The sequence below is a fragment of the Rhipicephalus microplus genome, chromosome 7 (genome assembly GCF_043290135.1).
Source record: "Rhipicephalus microplus isolate Deutch F79 chromosome 7, USDA_Rmic, whole genome shotgun sequence".
Classification (NCBI taxonomy): Eukaryota; Metazoa; Arthropoda; class Arachnida; order Ixodida; family Ixodidae; genus Rhipicephalus; species Rhipicephalus microplus.
Window position 1 is genome coordinate 27,403,102 of NC_134706.1, and position 8,432 is coordinate 27,411,533.

Below are 8,432 nucleotides of genomic sequence, written 5' to 3' on the forward strand. Positions count from 1 at the left end.
ACAGATATCTTGCGCTACTCCCATCACTCAGCCCCTTTCGAACGTTAGGTTTAGTTACTGACTTTGAACGTTCTTGTTGGGTGTTTACAGATGTGTTTCGTCATGTCCAGTCAACTGTTTATTAAGTGTTTTGTTTTGTGAGGAATCTTTGCCTTTTTACTTTTCAATTAAACTTTTTGTGTGTTTCTTGGAAACCGAACGGCTTTGTCCTTATTAACAAAACTCTCTGAGGCTCAGCCCGGGAGAAAAACAAATCAGCAACAAGAACCCTGCATCACAAATTGGCGTCTGCGACAGGACAAAGTCGTTTGTTTTTCCAGTAGATTTTTTGACGCGGTTAACACGATGACGAACACGTGGGAGTTAATTGAGTTGGCGGATAAAATGGGACTGACGGGAGCGGAGTTTAGAGTATGGTACGCGGAGCGGATGGAGAGGGAGCGTGAGGAACGGGCTGCGATATGTGACGCTAAAAAGCAGCAGATTGCATTGCAAACACACGCTAAGAGAGAGGAGTTCGAGCGAGAAACACGGGCTAGGAGAGAGAAGCTCGAGCGAGAGACACGCGCTAAGAAGGAGCAGCTTGAGCTAGAAATGCGTGAAAAGAAAAGGCTGCTCGAGATAGAGATGCGCGAAAAGAAGAGACTGTTGGAACTAGAATATGAGGATTTGCAGCAGTGGCTTGAGAGGGAAAACGCTGAATATACGTGGTCTGAGAGCCAGAGTAGTCAACCAGTGGATGAGGTGTGCTCTGAAAGCAGTTACATCGGGAGCGATTTGAATTTACGTGAGACTGACCCTGTACCTCGTCATGACCTTTCGCTAGAGAAAGAAACTCTGAAAGAGTATGACAGGGAGGTAAACAGTCAAAAGACTAGGAGACTCGATAAGCTTATTGAAGCGCAGGAATGCTTCGTGAGCATGGAACAAGAACGTTCCATTCAGAGTAAAGGGTATTTTGAAACCTGTGAGAGGTCAAGCGCACTTTATTCAGAGGTAGGATTGCCTCTGAATAGCTCCGCTGAAGGAGCAATAAAAGGTCTCCTAGGTAATGCCGGCGAATGCCATAATGAAAGCTCTGATGTAGCAGCTACCTATTGTTTTGGGCCACTGGAGATAGCAACAGACGCTACGGACATGGTTTTTCACCATGATTATAACTTGCCCATACAGAGAGATGGCTTGTGTTCTCGGGAAATTGTAGATGATGCTTTTAGAAGAATATTGGAGCAAAATGCAAAAGCACTTGTTGAAGAACAGAGAGTAGAGTTGCAATGTAGGTCAGCTATATGTGACAATGAGGGTAATCACGATGACCCAGGCAGAAGGGTTGAAAGTATTGATGAACAAGCAATACAGAAAGCTGAAGGGATGGAAAGTGAACCAGAAGGCAGTAATGGTCCAGCAGGTTATTGTACGAGGAAGGACGCCGACTGGTGCTCTTTGGCATCTTCGGTTGAAGAGGTCGCTTCTGTTAAGATGTCTCAACGATTAGCGGCTTACGAGCTCAAGCAAGGCGTTCGTGGGAAGGATGAAATGATTCAGGCGTGGTTGTACTGGTGCGCCTGGAGGCAACGCCTCCGACTGGCATACAGACATTCCAGCGTGTATGCTTGTGATTTCGAGGTTGGGAACCTGGTGATACACAGCTTTAGGTTCATACGAGCTTACGGTCGAGAATTCTTCCACTGGCTTCCGATTCCTTACTCTTGTCAAATGGTTAGAGCAGTTAAACGTCTTGTATGGGACGCTATAACTTAAGCGTCAAATTCGATTTCCCGCTGGTTTCTTTTGGATCTTGCTTGCGGACCATGGAAGGGTGTTGCTTGTAAATATTTGAAGAAGTTACATGCAATGTAACGTTAACATGATGTATAGTTTTTGAGATGATAGGGTATATATGATAAAAAAAAGGGGTGGTGTAATACTAATTTGGGGATTTTCACAATCCGCTAGATGTGTCCATACTTTTTCTCACTTCTTGCGTATTTTGAGGTTAGTGAATGTGGACCTTTGGGCAATGCAGTGAACTGTGTGGCGGACATATGTGGGTAAATTGTGGTGCAGTGCGAAACGTGCACTCAACGGCAGTTTTTTTTTCTTCTCGAAAAAAAAAAAAAAAACTTTTCTTACTGTTGTTGGTTGAATGTTACGTTCTGTGGACTCGGTGTTTCGACGTGAGACATGTCAACGAAGAAGCAGTGTGGTGCCATCGGTGTGATGTGTTGAACTGCGTGGTGCAAATATGTGGTGTAATTGTGACGTAGTGCAGAACGCGCACTCATCGGCAGTTTTTTTTTTCTAAAAAAAAAAAAAACTTGAATGAAAGGGGGGCGTATGTGATGTGTGGTGCGCGTTCAAAGTGCGCGCCTTCGAAAAGTGCGCGTCACGGAAAAAAAAAAAAAAAACAAAAGGAGAAATACCAGAGTGCACGTGCGGGGCTGCTTAAACAAGAATGACGACGTTAAAGAGCGTCGAGCACGAGGATGCGTGGCAGGACGTGAAGTAAACAAAAGGTAAAACATCCAATGGGCAGCGAACACGGAGATTTCAAGGCCCAATGGCTTGACACCACGAGACAGCAGTATCTCCAATGAGAACGAGACAAGTGGGCCAGAGCTGAAGCAGGAGCCTGAGCAGACCAGAGCAAGGGGAGTTCGAAGAAGACGGGGCAAGCGGAAGGTCGTCACCAGACCGGGCGCTGAAGATGGGCCGTCGGGCGTAGGACCCGAACCTGCAGGTCTTCAACCGGCCGGGGCCTCCTGCCGTCGTGTTCCCGCTCCAAAGGACCGTGGCCATCCGGTCCTGAACTCCTTTCCAGGGCCTGCGGACTTTGGTTCCGGCAGGCGAGCTACAGCCGTCGGGCTCCGGGCCCGAGCTGTGCGCCCAGCTGCTTGACTAGGTCGACCCTGGTTCTCTGACGCGTCACCACCAGCCTGCGTTCTCTCGTCACAGACGGGTCCACACTCCTAAAGCCAGAGCCACCACGTTCCGGCCTGGTTTCTCGACGTGTCGTCAGCAGCCAGCGTTCCTTCATCCCCGTCCTGCCCGCGTCCTGAAGCCGGAATCACCGCGTTCCGGTTTGCTCATCGTCGGCGGAATTCAGCGTGTGGGTGAGACCGAACAGATATCTTGCGCTACTCCCATCACTCAGCCCCTTTCGAACGTTAGGTTTAGTTACTGACTTTGAACGTTCTTGTTGGGTGTTTACAGATGTGTTTCGTCATGTCCAGTCAACTGTTTATTAAGTGTTTTGTTTTGTGAGGAATCTTTGCCTTTTTACTTTTCAATTAAACTTTTTGTGTGTTTCTTGGAAACCGAACGGCTTTGTCCTTATTAACAAAACTCTCTGAGGCTCAGCCCGGGAGAAAAACAAATCAGCAACAAGAACCCTGCATCACAGGCGCCCACCGCACCCTATTGTCTCGCATGCGGCGGTCTCGTACGCGCTTCCTGGTTTGATATTTTCCCGGTCACGGACGATGTAGCAAGGTGTTCCCGTTTGCTCGCCGGGCAACTACGAGCGGGACGAGTCGTCCGTCCTTGAAACGGTGCGAAGCATCCCTCTGTTCGCGCCTATTGCTGCGAGTTTCAACTCGGTTGCAAGTGCTCGTGCAAAGTGATCGCGATGTGACGTAGGGTGTGTCGGAAACCGCGCTCGACAACGAACGTTGAGCACGGCTTGCGAATCGGCAATGCCTCGCGATTCAGTGCCAGTTGTATCGTCGACCTCAATGGACGCTTAATGGCCCCGCCGCGGTGGTCTAGTGGCTAAGGTACTCGGCTGCTGATCCGCAGGTCGCGGGTTCGAATTTCGGCTGCGGCGGCTGCATTTCCGATGGAGGCGGAAATGTTGTAGGCCCGTGCGCTCAGATTTGGGCGCACGTTAAAGAACCCCAGGTGGTCGAAATTACCGGAGCACTCCACTACGGCGTCTCTCATAATCATATGGTGGTTTTGGGACGTTAAACCCCACAAATCAATCAGATCAATGGACGTTTAATGACATTTTCTTCAAAGATGGGTCAGTGAGGTGCAGCGCCGCCAGACATCAAGATATTTTTCTGCTGAATCACTGGCAGACCAAGGGCTTAGTGGATAGCTTCTTTTTATTTATTTTTTTTGCGTGCGTATGCAGGACGCGACGCATTTCTTTCTTTTTCAAGTCTTTGAGGTATGTTTTATAACTGACGGTTATTAAACACTCCTTGGTAAACTTTGCGGTACAGCCAGCACTTTTCATAACCGCAAAGTAGCACGTCGCAGTGATGTCGTTATGGTAAGGCGCTCACAATTTGTTGCGCTATAACGCTATAACTGTCGCCTCCTTCCCCCCCCCCCCCCCCTTTTTTTGTTTACTGGAAGTTGCGTGCAGCGGGATTCACGCATGCGCGTTTAAGACGAAGATAGTTTTCCGATAGACCGCACACGTTTTCGTGGCACACACTGGTTTGTTGGGTCAACTGTAGCCTTCTTCATCTCTGATGGACCAGTGCATGGGTAGTTGCGGCACTTATCGAATTTCGGCTGGAGCTGACCCGTTCATGAACTCCACCGTGCAGCGTTACCGCGGATCCCTTGCATGAAAGGCTCGGCTCAGAACTGCTTCGCCGTTTCAAAGATGCCATTGGAAATCGTAACGGAGAGTGGAGAACAGCAATCTGCTCGTGTCTTCGAGCACACAACTAGGTGAGTGACTGCTACCGAAAGGCTATAGAAATTGTCAGTGCCGGAACACAAGCTGTTTTGGTGTCACGTAGCACGCGAACTTATTACAAGCTGGCAGCTGACCGATACTCCCTCGTACAATCACCTGCCGCCGTGGTTTAGTGGCTAAGGTACTCGGCTGCTGACCCGCAGGTCGCGGGTTCAAATCCCGGCTGCGGCGGCTGCATTTCCGATGAAGGCGGAAATGTCGTAGGCCCGTGTGCTCAGATTTCAGTGCACGTTAGAGAACCCCCAGGAGGTCATAATTTCCGGAGCCCTCCACTACGGCGTCTCTCACAATCATATATGGTGGTTTGGGGACGGTAAAGTCCACATATCAATCAATCGACAATCCCTATAGATAGGGTCGAGCTCTCTTGCCGTCATGTTACGGTGTTTTCGGCATTTGAAAACGTCCTCTCACTGAGCACCTCAGGCGCGGGAAGGTATCTCAAAGCAATTTAGACGATTATCCTGGATTAAGTAAGGCCCCCACGGTCTTTCCAGTAATTGAAAGGCTCATCCTCTCTTGGGATCAGGGGCTAGTGGCAGCATTTTTGAACCTCCAGCTCAACTTGGGCGCGGCCCGCAACTACGACTCCGGAGTTTCTTAGGACGCGAATAAAGTTTGTTCACTGCCTAACTGACTGACTCACTACAGTTTTACCCTCCCACACCAAACAAATTGGCACCATTGGCCTTGGTCGTGCTTTAGAAAATTCCCCCTGTCGAATTATTCGACCGTTAGAATACCAGCTATTTGAAAATAGAATCGACGTATTCGATTAGGCATTATTCGATTTGAATTCGAAACTCGAATATTTGCAAAAATCGTTGTTAGTTCCAGTGAATATCTTTTCGTTTTTTCTTTAATTGCTTCAAGTAACATCTTCATTCGCGCTCTTTTTCTCACCTCACGCGCTGCGCATTGCTTCATCGCCCCTTCATCTAAAAAAAACACTAAAAAATCGCCTCTGGAACCATCTATTGCACGCTTTTACAACCGTGCAAGAAGTTAATGCCTGCAGGTGGGTTTCCGCCGCACAAAACTAACACACAACTGAAGTTCGTGATTCGATCGAACCCAATGTATAGTATACACGTGCTACAAGCGCTTACAAGCGTGTGCAGTTGCTGGACAACTCGTTGCGGTAGGAATGATGGAAACCTTCTTCGTAGCGTGCTGGGGTGATGGAAACACTCTTTGTCTATCAGATGAGTCATTGGCAGCCCTTGCGGAGGAAAATCTATCGAAAGGAAATACAATAAGACCGTACGTTTGAAAAGCGAAACGCAAATCACTGTCATGCGCGATGAAACTTTCTGGTCGAGATTTACCTTTTTTTTGTTTTTTTTTCAGGCGAAATTCTTATATGCCTGACAAGAAGGGTAACAGAAGCTGTCTGGTTGTGACTTACCCCCCCCCCCCTTTTTTTTGGGGGGGGGGGGCGAAATTCTTGTAAGCCTGACGATAAGAGTAACATGGCGAAGGCGACAGTATGTTCAGGGCCGTACAGATATAACGTGAACACTCTATTAGTATGATACATCAGCAGCCTCATAGCAGCTTATGGTCCTCACATCGTTCGGAAAAATCATTATTGTGTTTGTGTACACCGCCATTAGACGTCAAATAACGAACGTTTTCTTCGTTAGGTAGAATAAACGTTGTGGCTTCATTGGTTCCAGTGGTGGGGAGGCGTTCGTCTTAAAAGTTGTCGCCACTGTATAACAAACGTGCTTAAATCGCGATGAAGCTTACCGCATGCCTCGCGAATCCTGGTGCACGACCCGAATCGTCATTCTATCTATCTATCTATCTATCTATCTATCTATCTATCTATCTATCTATCTATCTATCTATCTATCTATCTATCTATCTATCTATCTATCTATCTATCTATCTATCTATCTATCTATCTATCTATCTATCTATCTATCTATCTATCTATCTATCTATCTATCTATCTATCTATCTATCTGTCTGTCTGTCTGTCTGTCTGTCTGTCTGTCTGTCTGTCTGTCTGTCTGTCTATCTATCTATCTATCTATCTATCTATCTATCTATCTATCTATCTATCTATCTATCTATCTATCTATCTATCTATCTATCTATCTATCTATCTATCTATCTATCTATCTATCTATCTATCTATCTATCTATCTATCTATCTATCTATCTATCTATCTATCTATCTATCTATCTATCTATCTGTCTGTCTGTCTGTCTGTCTGTCTGTCTGTCTGTCTGTCTGTCTGTCTGTCTGTCTGTCTGTCTATCTCTGTCTATCTCTGTCTATCTCTGTCTATCTATCTGTCTATCTCTGTCTATCTATCTGTCTGTCTGTCTGTCTGTCTGTCTATCTGTCTATCTCTGTCTATCTATCTGTCTATCTATCTATTTATGTGTACTATAACAGACAGTTATGCCAAAGAAAGTATTGGGGATGTTGGAAGTGTTTGTAACGTAAATTTGCATTACAGTTACTACCGACGTCCCCTATAAATTTCTTGGCATCATTCTTTGTTAGTTGGACGTAAACTTCTTGCCTTCCTTCCTTTTCCGGCCACTTTAGGGCGCCTATGAAAAAAAAATGAGGCGATCACATTACTTGGCTTACTGACGTCTAGGGAAACGATCGTCATACAAAGATGGGAAAAGGCATGACTTCGCACTTTCACGACTGCAAAGAAATCATATTAAGTACTGTTTAATAATGAGGGCTGAATTATTGAAAGCGATGAGTGAAAATTGATTATATGATGATGTTCAAAAAAAAAAAAAACAAACCCGTAGCCAGTAACAAGCATGCTTGTACAGCTCGAACAGCTGTGCGAGGCTACCAGCACATGGCTGGAGACAAGTACAGCTGACTCGGTGAGTTGGTTGACGCTATAAGTAGGAAAAGGGCCCGTCGAACTAGAAATCAAATCGACAAGTACAGCTGACTAGGGCGAGTTTTTGCACGGCCTGGGTACTTGTCGATTTCATTTCTAGTTCAACGGGCCCCTTTTCTTACCTACCGTCATAGCGTTCACACTGTCGTCTGCTTTTTTTTTTTTCCCCTTCTTGACTGTATAGTATCTTTCCTTCAGGCTCAAACTGAGCTGCGCTAAAGCAATATCTAGAGACGACCTTGTTTGCAGAAGACATAGATATATATGACTGTTGCGGAGTGTGTGTTAACACGGTGTCTCGTTAGCAAAAACAAAAAAAAAATACGAAGTGCCACTCGGAATAGAATCCAGTGACGTCACACTCGACGTCACGGCAACGAGAGGGCCAACCGCGTTGCGCGACCAAATAGTCGTGCCAAGCATTTCCCGCTGCATTTTTGGTGGACAGTGTAACCGGGAGTCTCGCCGCGCGCAGTATCCCAACAAGCTGTAGCGGCGGGTTTTTGTGAAAGCGTGCTCTCTATAAATAATACAGTATAAAGGAATTTCACCCGCGTTGTGCGGCCTGGTGATTGCAGCAATACTGCGCACCCCCAGTTTATATCTTTCGACAACGAAATGAATCCGGCGACTTTAACCGTTTCTGGCGTGTGATAGACGATACTTTCCAGGACCTGGTCTGGTCCTGGAAAGCTGACATTTTTTCAGTGTATATAGACGACGTATCCTATAACAAGGTATTGACTGTCCTATAGGATTTTCTGATGGCACTTGAATGTTCTGGTAGTGAATGCTGTTCGGTGCAAGTACAGAGAATACTTCCTGGA